This window comes from Candoia aspera, chromosome 2 (assembly GCF_035149785.1).
Source record: "Candoia aspera isolate rCanAsp1 chromosome 2, rCanAsp1.hap2, whole genome shotgun sequence".
Lineage (NCBI taxonomy): Eukaryota > Metazoa > Chordata > Lepidosauria > Squamata > Boidae > Candoia > Candoia aspera.
In genome coordinates this window covers 122,547,884-122,561,130 of record NC_086154.1, presented here as the reverse complement: position 1 = coordinate 122,561,130, position 13,247 = coordinate 122,547,884, and the positions used below count along the sequence as shown (strand labels likewise).

The 13,247-nt window shown below is 35.1% G+C and overlaps 1 protein-coding gene across 7 annotated transcripts in view; it reads left to right on the top strand.

Moving 5' to 3' along the window:
* Positions 1-13,247, top strand: part of CEP112 (centrosomal protein 112) — a 259,583-nt gene that overhangs the window by 242,348 nt on the left and 3,988 nt on the right. The gene's annotated exons all lie outside the window — the stretch shown is intronic.

The following is a 13,247-nucleotide window of genomic DNA, read 5'->3' as shown; positions in this document are numbered from 1 at the left end:
AGCTTCTTCCCAGGTTTCTTGCCACCTTGGCTGAATTGCCACCAGCAACACACTCCCTTTCTGTTTTTGGTTATTTATATCTAATCTGTGATTTTATGATGTTGAGGTTTTAAGGAGAATTTTATTGTAAACCGCCCAGAGTCCCCCTTTTGGGGGAGATGGGCAGTAATAGAAATGTGAATAATAAATAAATAAATAATTTTCCTTGCATTACTTTCCCAGCCTCCCCATAATCTCTCATAGCATTCTGCATATTGGTGGTGGAGATTCAAAATAAATTATATATATAATTTTATTTTTATTTATATATATATATATATATATATATATATATATATATATATATATATATAAGTAAATAAAATAAGCTGTTATCTACATGACCAGTTAATTTGTTTCATTGGTTTATTTACATTGTTTAAAACAAAGTAAACAGTTCGATAATCAGTGACTCATTCCTATTTTGGTTTCTGATAATCTGCCATTGTAAGGAATTCTATGTTTACTAAAGCTGTGAGCAGTATGGAAAAATATTCTGGTTATACAATAAATTTTGCCTATACTTAATGAGGTTTCTATGGAAATACCTTAAAACTTCTTATCAAGTTTCTATTAAATATTTGGAGATAATTATTCTCAGGAAAATATCTGATAGATGGCTGAAAATGCGTATGAGTTTGAGGAAGATTAACTGTTATGAAAATGAGTATTACCTCATTAACAATATAGATTTTAAGAGGGATATATATATTAATTTCCCTTACATGCTTTTAACAAATTGGTAACTTGATGATTACAATTTTATGAGACTTACAGTTTCCAAGGTTTTTCCTTATAAAGTGAAGACTTTCATATGAAAATGGGGCTATTAACTTTCCTTATTTTCAGTTATATCACTGGGCATATTTGTTAACTTCTAACTGGAATGAAAATGATATTAACTATTGTGGGCCAAGTTGGAGAGCTATCATTAAGCATATTTGAATTTTTGGCTATAAGTACTGGTTCTCTTTCCAGCACTGAAGACAACTCAGACATACTTAGGGTATGCTGGGTCAGAAAATAAAATTTAATCCCTACTCCCATGAAAAATTGATTCTTTGGACTTCCAGAGGAAGAAATGGTAGACTGAAGATGGCTCCTTGAAAAGCAGGGCAGAGGACTGCAGCGAAGAATGAAGAGCCGGTGAGTACCTCTCCCAGATAAGGAGAGGACAGGAGATCACCCCAAGTGCTCCAGACAGTTGCTCCTCATGAGAAGATCACAAGAAAATGGTCTCTGGTGGGTTTTTAGCACTGGGAGACAAGGGAATAGCCATCTTGCTCAAATCACAATTGGTGCCTTTAAAAGGACACTGGGTTCGCATACTTCCTTTCCTAATCACTTTCAGAAATTGCTTATTAAGTGCTTTTCAGCTGTTAGGAACCTTTGGATCAACAATTTTTACAGCACCAGGTCATTTTCCCTAAATCCTTAGCGAAAGACATTTTAAATACAAGTTAAGGACTTTAAAAAGATCTTTTGGAATAAGCAGCAAAAGGGTGATTAGAACTTTGATTTTGGAAAGTTACAAATGCACTAAGGACCCAGATGAATTTGAAATAAGATTTTGGAATTAATTATAAGAATCCTTCCTGTGAGAAAATGCTTTTGTTTTGAATTCTCTTTAAAAAAGATGATAGGATGAAACTTTGAAGGCTGGACACTAGAGGGAACCAGAAGGAACTAAAGATTATAATTAAAGGAGAAGAACACTTAAATTTGACTTACTAGTACAGAATGAAGCAAAATTTTTTAACATTGGAGATATTGAAGGATATTTTTGAACAATGGACCCAGAAGTTAATTTTAAGAGTGCCTGTCTCTATAGATAGACTGTGTTTCAAAGATGTTATGGAAGAGGAACAAGTTTTATTGGACAAGATTGAGACTGATCTGAAAGTGGATTTAAAAATGTCAGGCTACAAGAATGACATGGAAAAAGATGCTACACTGGACATACTAAACAAACTAGCTGATGACTTAATAATTAAAAAGGATATACAAATAACAAACCAAGAGAGTGACCTGGATAATTTTCCTATACTGGATTTACAAAAGAGGCTTGTTAAAGCTTTGAAGAATTTTGTGAGAAAGGACAGAAAAAAAGAAAATAAATCAAGTTTCTGGGACATTATTTGAAGGGACTAAAGATCAAGATTGTTAAAAGTAAAAGGAAGGAATATAAAGGAATATAAATATGTTGTTATCTCTGGTAAACTTTAATGGACTTTTGCTGACATCAGAACTGAAATGATGAGGTTATAAAGATTTGTTTATAGATGGGATATGGGAAGAAAAGATCATGTGTTGTATTTTAAGAGAAGGTGATAAGTTACTAAAATTGTTTATACTTGTGATGAAGGGGGAAGTCATTTATATATTTCTTTACTATATTCTTATTTTTTTCTTTCTTTTCTATTTCTTTTCTGCACTTTGTTTTTTTCTTTTTAATTTGTTTCAGTTCATCTTTTTAACTGTAACTTTTAATAAAATTACTATAAAAAAAAGTTGGCAACTCTAAGGCAGTCATGCATACTTTTACCCCAGAAAAGGCCCACTTCTGTTTTGAGTGGTATGGGAGGGGCTACCCTCCCCAAAAGTGGATGCAGCAGGACAAAGTTTAAACTTGCTTTTTATTTCATTTACGCTTACATTAAGTAAAAAGAAATATAGCACGTAAAAGGCAATTTTTTCCCCTTGAAACCCTGATATTGAAATTGGATTGTGATGCACATATGTCATTGGGACAATCTTCGCTTCCTCAAAAATTGATGTAAAAACCTTCAAGACCCAACACATGTCAGTTCCTGAGTACAAGACATTGCTGGAAAAAGGTGTCGTCTCTTACTCCTGGAATTTTTAGTCTCCAAGTATTTGTCAAAGCCAACGTATCCATAGACCGAAGAACTTTTCTTGTAAGCTTTCCTCCTTTTTTCCCTTGAGATGATTTGTCTAAAATCAGATCTAGCACCCCATTCATGTCTCCCAACAATGATTATTACACATCCACTATTTCTATTAACATTCGGAAAGCTCTTTCATAAAATGTATTCTTTTTTTAAGTGTAAATGGATGCCAGAGTTAAAGTTTTGCATCTTTTCTTAATTTCAAAATTAAAAGTCTTCCTTCTTTACCTTTTAATTGTTCCAGCAGCTCCCAAGGTGATTGATAGAGATTGTTATTCCATTTTTCTTTATCTTTCCTGTTGCTAAATATTTCTGTTCTATTTTTTTTACAGCAAATTGGGATGGTCTTGTTTTATATGCATTTCTTGTAAACAATATCAGCTTTATTGTTTTCTAAGTTTGTTAGAGGTTTTTAAAGAATAGGGGAATTTAGTCTATTTTCATTTAACAAGATTAATGTTGTCTTGTTCATTTTGATTCTGATTTAATGCTGCTGCTCTAGCTAATTTCCCCTCTTCTTCAACTCAAATGTGTTTTCTGGTGCCAGAAAGTTCTTTGTCTGTAGAGTCCTGAGCAATTACTCTTTCATGTAAGCAGGAAGCCTCTGTAGTTGTCTTTATGATTATTCATTTTGTTTCCTGTAAGAAATGTGAATTCTTTCCTTTTTTTTAGCATGAGAGGTCCTGAAATATTTGTATATGTTTCCCTTCTATAATGAGAGGTCTCTCAATCTGCTGTTTTAAAATAGCATTTCTTGTTCTCATTTGTAAGAATCTGACAACGATATCTGGAGGCACTTTTTTCTTTTGTGCGAATGTGGAGTTTATGTTAAAAATGTACTCAATTATCTGGAAAGCCTCCATCTTTCTTTAAATAGACTTGAATTAACATTTTGAAATGGATTTCTGGTTTGACCTTTCCAGAATCTTCAGATACCTCTGAATTTTAGTTTTTGTATTAACCTGAACACTATTCATGACATTCGTAATATCAGTTTTTACGTCTGCTTTCATTTTTTCCATCTTGTTCAGAACCTGCTCCAGTGTCTCTTGGAGCTTTTCATTCAGCCCTTTCTTATGTGCTGTTAGTTTCTTAAACAATTGATTGAGCATATCTGAATCTGATTCTTCTTCCTTCCCTTCCCTCTTCTTCCTCTCCCTCAACATTGTTCTTTGTCTTTTCTTCTTTCTTTATGAGTAGTAAAAAGTGTTTCTATACACCGTGTGTTCTTATTGTAGTTCTATAGCCAACCAGTTTCTTCTATTACTGCCTGATTGTTCTTTTTTACAAGTTCCATTCCAGAAGCATTTCACATACCTCTTTCCCCTCTTCCCTTATACCACCAATTTCTTTATGGCATGTTGATTATAAAATGTTTACCACAATATTAGCTCAGTGCAGATGAAGTGCATTTCCAAAAACGTATGTACAGATCAAACAGGTTACATTCCAAAGAGGAAGTTCAATGACAACAGCAGGTTTATAATAAATGCATCAGAATACATTAATAACAAGAAAAAGGTGACAGTAATATTCTTAGATGTGGAGAAAACCTTTGACAATTTGGATTGGATTCCTACTGGAAGTCCTTAACAAAATGAACCCAGGAGAAGAATTGAAAACTTGAGTGGAGAGCATATATCAACAGCAAACAACAAAAATCAAGTGAAGGGAAGGCACATGACAAGGGTGTCTCCTGTCTCCTGTATTGTTTGTAATTTTTATAGAAGTCCTGGCAGACAAGATCTGAAAAGACAAATAACTGGGATCAAAATTCAAGGAGAGGAATACAAAATGAAATTCTATGCAGATGTTGTAGTACTAACAATTATGCAACCACTAAGCTCTGTAAGGCAGTTGATGACAGTCATTTTAAAAATTTGGCCACTTTTCTGGACCCAGAGTCAATGAAAAGAAAACAAAGATAATAACTTCTGAGGAAGAAGACTTGGTGAAAGAAGAAACTAGCTGTGAGATAACAAAAGATCCAGTGAAATACTTAGGACTTTATTTGACAACAAGTTCTTGAAAGGTGGAAAAATGTAATACTTTCTTAGCTGGGACTTACTACAACAATAAAAATGGATATATTATCTAATACGAAGTTTTTTATTTCAAATGGCATCAATTCCTATTTCAAAAATTGTTTGCAGGATTGGCAAAGAACAACTAACAGATTCATATGGAGTGGGAAAAACCTGAAAGTAAGATTCAAACTGTTACAAGATTCAAAAGAAAGACTTACTTTTCCTAATGTTAATCTATATTATCAAACAAGTATATCATGGATAACAGGATTGATAAATTCTCCAAACAGAAGAATATTAATTTTAGCAGGAGCTGGTTTAGCCAATGGATTTCACAAGTATTTATGGTACAAAAAAACACTCCGTATCTTGAATTTGGTTATGGACCAAACAAGTTTGCTTCCCAGGCTACAGCCATCTCAACTAGCATAAAATACTCGGGTGAGTAAATATATCAACACACCCTATGAAGATCAGCTAAAGATTCGGGGCTTTCCCCTTCTCTGTAGTGCTGAGTATTCTCATAACCTGTTACGACACGGTGAAAGAGTTCATGATGAGACATTGGTGTCAATCCAGACTGGAGCTGCATATTAGTTAATACTTTATAACAATAATTCTTTCAGAAAGGAGCACATAGTTCTACAAGATCTTCTCTGGATATATAATGAAAATACTTTGCCCAACAACAGTTTTGTTATTTCCTAATGTAACAAATTTTATGTCTCTGCAAACAGTTACTCTATCCATATCATCAGGATCCTGGATAACTTTCAAATTTGCATATGCTGTGAGAAAAGTACATTGTACTTCATTCTTTATAACTGGCAGAATGCAGAACTGTGGTGTTATTGATTCTGTTCTTTTCTACAATATCCAACACCAGTTCCCCATATGGACATTTCATGTGTTTTTCATCTTTGCATTGGCCCTGTCTTCCCCATCCTATGATAATCTCCCCTTACCTTTTTTAAAATGTACAGTATCTTACATATAAAACTTATGATTCAAACACTTCAGGTCAGGATTATACAACATAGTATACTAGATAACCCTCCAGAAATGTTATAGCAGGGGTTCTGCTGAGCACAAGGATATTATGTGCCAGCTACTCACTGATATGTCATGAAAGTGATGTTAGCCATGATGATTGTAGCAACTCTGCTTCATTTTTTAAGAATACAAATGATGTGAGGAAAGAACAAGTTGGACTTAATCATCTTTGTGGCTTCTGTTTTCATTCAGAACAAGAGAACAACTTTATTTTTTCTCTGTAGAATCATTGTTTTGTCATCATCTTTCCAGCATATCAGTCCATAAGCGAATCAAAGCCACTTTCACTCTGAACTTCAAACATGAGTTTCATAATTTGTACTCATCATCTTCAAAATAATATTGTAGGAACAAAAATCATGTCCCTGGTATAAAATTTATTGTGTTGCCATTTTTGTTATTTATATAAAAGCCATATTTTCTTTTATTCTCTCCAAAATGGCAGCTGCTGCTCCAGTTTGGAACATTTAGTATATTGTTAAGGAAATAAAGATGCAAGTAGTACCAAATCTCAAATTTGTTTCTAACTTATTTCAGGTCTGCTTCCCTTTTAAAATCAATATGATAGGACTATTCATGATAAGCTACTTCAGTTGCTTAATTGCTTTCTCTTAGAGGGTGGACCTTTAGTTTATAAGCAGAATCCTAGAGAAGGATCCTTTAGGCTGGCAAACTCATTCAGCAGCAAGTATTTTCTGACCATAGTTCTGCCATGTTGTTGAGTGAATACTTTTATTTCTGTCCAACTCACGTAATCCCATGAAGTCTGCTGTGTGCAGTATGTTATTTCGGAAGGTTTGCTTTACTTCACTTCTTCTCATTGGCAGTTACGAATTATATAACATTCTAAGTGTTTAACTACAAACAAGGGATTCTCCAGGTGGGTGATCCAGGTTTAGAAATAAAATACAAGGAAACACAAGTCACTGAAATAAGTTTTTCTAGAGATAGTATACATGTTTAGAAAAATTACATGGAATACATTTTGGAACTATGCCCCTTCAGAAAACAGCCAGTGAGTTGTTTTGCATCAAATGCAGATGTTCTCTAATACAACTTCTAAGCTAGACAACCTAGGTTTCTATAAATAGAAATAAATAGAATATAGAAATAGAAACCTAGCATTTTAGTGCCCATGGGTCCTGTTTTGTGGTTGGCTATTTGGGGGAAAGGGACATTTGATTTGGTTTGGGTTGGTGGTCTGCTTCTAATAAAAAGGATACTTCAGTCACATAAGTCTCTCCCACCTACATTATAAATAGACACAATCCTGGGAGAGTTATGCTACCTTATAGTACGTTGTTGATGTTTTAAATGTCTATGGTGCCAAATTATTCTGCCTCTCAGCATATTACGCCAAGATAAAACACAATAAAACATCCATTACTACGGAGGCTAATCTAGCTTCTAGAGAGGGAGGCTATTCCAAAACATTGGCACCATAATTGAAGAGCAATGCCTTTTAGCCTCAGGCTTACTCACTTAATGGAAATAAGGCCCCAGCAGCAGCTTCCCCCAGAAGAACCTCCTTGGATGGGCTTACACTGATTAGACTAGATGGTCTTGGAATCATCTTGGTGCCAAACCCTATAGGGTTTTATCAATCAAAACTAGTACTTTGAATTGCACGCAGAAACCTGCTGGTAACCAATGCAGAGCCTGCAAGATATGTGTAATATGGTGATAGTAACTAGTGCCAGTCAACAAGCAAGCAGTTGTATTTTTCACCAACTGACCAACTGTACTTTATGAATGGTCTTCAAAGATAGCTCCATGTACAGGTAGTCCTGATTTAATGACTATAATTGGGACCAGCAACTCCACTGCTGAGCGAAATGGTCACTAAGTGAAACATCTTGTGACCGCTTAGCGTTAGCAGTCCTGGCAGTCCCCGTTGTGGTCATTAAGCGAGACATCACATGACCGTGACTTGCAACCTCCTGCTAGCTTCCCCATTAATTTTGCTTGTCAGAAGCCAGCTATGAAAGTCACAAATGGTGATGATGTGACTGTGGGACGCTACAATGGTTGTAAATGTGCAATGGTTGCCAAGCACCTGAATCACGATCGTGTGACCACAGGGTCATAAGTGTGAGGACCGGTCATAAGTCACTTTTTTCAGTGCCTATGTAACTTCAAGCAGTCGCTAAACGAATGGTTGTTAAGTGAGGACTACCTATAGAACTGTAATCATGTGGTGATGAGGGTGATAATAAAAGAAGTCACTCTAGCCAAAGCTGCTTGTTGCAAGAAGGGCTGCAACTTGCAACTGGTGCAATTTAACAGTTCAGGATACAGTTTAATTACAAGAACTTTATATAAGAAACGTTTCTTGAGTTCTTATAAGTAATTATTCTACATGGCATGTGGCAGCCTCAAGTTGGCATGCATCTTGCTAAAACTACAGCATAGTTCTGTGCACATTTACTCTGAGAGAAGTTCCAGGTGGAGCTCAGTCTCAGGTAAGCATGCTTAAGAGTTGCAGCTTTAACCAGTTCCATTATAATCCTTGATTCTTTTAATGGAGGGGGGGTGCACAAGACAAACTAAAGTTTTCTGCCTGCCCATCAGAGTGAGAATGTTAATTATTAAATACTCTGGAATAAATGGTCAGAGAAAAAATGATTATATATTTCATCTTACGGTTTCTTTTATTTCATTGCATGTGAATAGTGCCTGCTATAATTTAATTGCCATTTTCTTTTAATTCACACACCCAAGATTTATATACTTCATTATTGTTTTAACTAAAGTACCTGTCTTATTCTTACTCTGTACTGTATGTATTTATAATTTTATTGTATTATGCATAATGCTATATTTGGCATGACTTTCTCCTATTTGAAGAGATTAATTGGTACCTCAAGTAGATCTAATTATCTGTAGCAGAAATTATATGGATTTTACAGAGAAGTTGTAAATCATAACCCCATTTTGTTTTCAAGTAAAACGGATTCTTGGTTTGTAGTCCTCATGGCAAAAATAAACTAAGACATAGAAATGTTTTGCCCAAACTTTATATCAAATATCTATCAATAGGCACTTCTTTTTTATTTTAAAAAGAAGTAACAGTTCTATTTGTTTAAGGGGTTAAAGAGGTGTACAGTTTATAAACTATAGAAGTCAGCAAGTGTCTTGCAGTTTTCATCCTCTGAAGGGGGGAGTCTGTTTTAACCCTGGGACATTTGAAATTGTATGCTTACGTTGCCACCTGGCTGTTTACTATTCTCTCAGTTGGTCTTTACATGTCGATATATAATATTGCCTACTATCGGTCCCATAACCCTTCAAACCTTCTGGAAAAGCATGTGGTTCTATCTTTTTCCAAGCAGGTGGACAGTTACTGGTGTGATGTGCCATAACATCAAGACGTCCCTAACTGTGGAAAGACATTGCGTGGAAGGAATACTAAATTAGGTCTGTCTTCCCAAAATGTTAGCTTTGGTGGGAGATTTTCTCATGCGAAACAATTAGTGCAAACCCCTCTTTGCACAGTGGCATAGCAAATTTTTCTACAAAAGTTTGATTGGACAGAGATTCCTTTATTTCTATATGGTACCTAACATTTGGGAGATTAATCAAATGTAAAGAGAAACTGCTAGGGCATTTTCTAAACAATATTCACAAATCTGATAATAGTTCCACATGAACAGGATGTATCTACTGTTACTGAAAGGAGTAAAAGCAGAAAGAAGCTTTTGCTTAAAACTGTTCGTTTTGCCTTGACTACCTCAAACGAACTGCTAAATAAACTTCCAAAGTTTCATTTTCTCTTTGAAGTAAACTGCCAAATTGCTGTTCAATATAGTGTTTCTTCATCTAGCTGGCAAAAGAACTGTGCAGCTGCTGCAAGTAAACTCATTCAGTTGAACACTGTGACTCAAGTCATCCTATTTATTTAATATCAGCAGAGGTGGAAGGAAGGCAAATACAGTGTGGCTATTTCAAGGCTGTTCTTGAACACATCAAAAAGCACTTTAACATGAGGCATTGCCTAACCTAAGTATAATGTCTAAGATCAGTATTTTATTTTTTAAGTAGAAGATCGGTATTTTAATTTTTGGTCCTGCTTGTTCTTTTCAGATTATTCAATATGGTGTCCCAAAAAAAAATGTTTGGTTTTTTTTGGGTATATACTGTACCATTCTTTACGTTGACTCTGAGATTTTATGCTGTGGGCTTATAGTCAATGTCAGTTCAGTGAATGGCTCGTATGAATAACTATGTTAAGCTTTGGTGAGGTAGGTGCTCCAAGCTACTAATACTTTGCCTTGTACTGTGAAAAAGGCTAATTGTAGTTTGTGTGAAATTACTGTTGCAATTTATGCCTACAATCAGAATATTTTTACTGAAAGCATCTATATTGCTGTATGATGGGGTGGAAGGAATATTTGTCAGATTAAATAGTTTTCTCTCTCTTTAAGTTTGCGACATTCATGTATACTTTATCATACAGCTTCAGTTCATAATGCAGTAATGCTCTGATATTTTGTTTCACATGTCAGTTTTATGCATTTCCAGCTCTTCAAATCAGAATGTTTTCTCAAACTGATAAAAGTTGATTTTCCTTGTCAGTGAAATGAGATTGAATGTTGTTGTTTTCATATGTAGGTTGCATTTATTGTCTTATCCAATATTTAAAATGTCTCAAGCATCTTTTCTATGGTTGGGTTAGGTAATGTCCATTTTAATAGATCAGCTAAATAAATAAATAACTTATGGAAAGTGGGAAATGCTTTATGACAGATTTTAGTATTATATGTTTCCTAGGCTTTTTCTAAAAGTGGAGAAAGTCCCTCAGAATACAGTAAGCTAGTATAGAATAGTAATTATGCAGTATTTGCTCAGCCACATTTCAGAGGAGCCTAATATTGCCTTGTCTCAGTAGATGGCAGCACCTGGATGGCTTTGTCTGGACTAGGAAGCTAAACAGAACTAGTCCTGGTTAGTACTTGGATGGGAAGCTTCCAAGCCTAGACTGTGAAGAGGGGGTGGGGGGACAACAACAGCAAACAACCTCTGCACTGCTGTCAATAAAACTACATGGATGTTTCCATGAAGTCACCAGCAGTCGAGCTCAACTTGAAGGAATCTTTTTAACGTTGCATTATTTCTGTGCATCATTTGTGAGCTAGGAAAATCAATCTCCCATCAAAGAAGTAGAAGGTAAAGCTGAGCTACAGCAGATGAAAGCAACAGAAGGCTCCTGGACCACCCTATCTAAAGGAAATACAAGGCTAAATGCAAAGTGTACAGGCTTGCTTCATCCAACCAAAGAATAATTCAAATAAAGGTTATGTGTAGGAACAATTTTCCACATGTCATGCGTAGGAATCATTAATCAAAAGACAAATTTGTTCCGCTTTCATCTTGATCTGAAAGGAGGGAATTGTATTTGGAAAATATAGACCACAGCATGTGTTATCCAAGCTATTCAGCTCAAGCCTCTGTCTTTATACTGTACAGCAGATGTTATGGATGCAGCTCCCACATTTCCTTGTCAGTGGCCATGTGAGTTGGGACCAATGGTGGTTGGTACGAAGTATCAGGATATCACTTTGTCGCAGACGGGATCTACCTTGCTTTAGGGGAAACTCCTGATTTCCAGCACAAAGGATGTTGTAGGACATTTATCTTTTCTGCTCCTTCACAGAAGTAGACGGTTTGGTGTTAAAACGCAAATCAAATGAACTTCTCACCCTTCCTACAATAAGTTATCTCTTGATAGATCATGTCTTTGTCCTTGTGTCCTATTTTTGTGCTTCATGTGGGTTCAGGTTGGCTACTGTAAGAAACAGGTTGCTTAATTTTGTAAGTCTAAAACCAGAAATGTTCTTGTTTGGTTCTTAATCTAATTTGCATTGAGGGGTGCATTCAACCCACATTACTTCAAATACAGGAATTCCACAGATGGCTATTAATTAGGGCACTGATATGAAAGCACATAGTAGTTCAAGTTTATAATTTTGTAATACATAATTAAGATTGCTCATTTTTTATTGCATGTTGTAGGTAAGAGAAAAGAGCTATGTGTACCATTATAATCTACATTAATTTAAAAAATCCTTTTTCTGAAACGGTAATAAAAGAAAGATAAAAGTTTGGCTGTTATTAGATTTGGGAAGTGGGAAGTATTGAAAAGGCTATTCCAAAGATGACTATAATAATTATAATATTTTAGCTACATCTATCTTGAAATACGACTTCATTAACAAAAATTTATTAGTGATTTTTCCTTAGATCAAACCAAATACATTTTATTATTATTATTTGTTCAGGAACTTGTTAGAAATCTGAAAGTTCAGGAAAGAGAAGAGAAGAAACATCAATGTTTATCATATGGAAGTAAAAGGATAAAATAGAGAAAGCAAGTTCTGCAGGACCAACTATTCTATAAAATTTTGGAAACCGAGTTTGGGATAACATGTTTTTGTCAGCATATGTGGTCAGTCTAAAGTCATATCAGCCACACCTTTATTTTGTCTTCTATAGGAATAGCTATTCTTGCAGTTCAGGTTTTGCCTATCCACAATGCATAATAGGTCAAGAGAGGCCAAACCATGCTGGGTTGTTGGGTTGAGAAGGAATGTAGCTGTCTTGCTTTTTCCAATAAAATATATTGTTTGTTTGTTTGTTTTCCATGTTATTTGCTCTTACCTCTGTGCAAAGGAGCTAGAAGTCCCAGAATTTTTTTTCAAATGAAATTTTATTTCATTCATAATCACACACAATCTAAAAGATTTTGAAGTCTGCGCGTGCCGTTTGATGTAAAAAAAAATCATCCTCAAAAACGTGGTTTGTTTGGTATACTTTAAAACATAATTGGGTTGGCAAATGGGGGAACAAGGCCAGAACCAACTGAGCTGCCATTCATGTGTTTGGAAAATAAGGCTTGAAGAGAAGCAGCAAGAAGTGTGAAAGAAATTCTGGGAAATATGTTTAAAGTTCTGTGTTGGTTATGGTTGGCCCATTAGCTATTTTAGCTTTATTATTTAGCTGCAAGATGGTAATAGCATTGGAATTGAATCTCAGCATATCTAAGATGTAAATTTAGAAACAAAATATTATAAATCTGTAGGAAATTTAAAGGCATATGCTACTTTATCTTTCCTGCCACATCCTTTGCATTGCATGTGGGCAGGAGCTGGCAAAAAAGAACTGATCCAATTCTGAATGAATTAACAGGCAAGAGTGAGTAGGAGCAGGAAGTGACTGAACA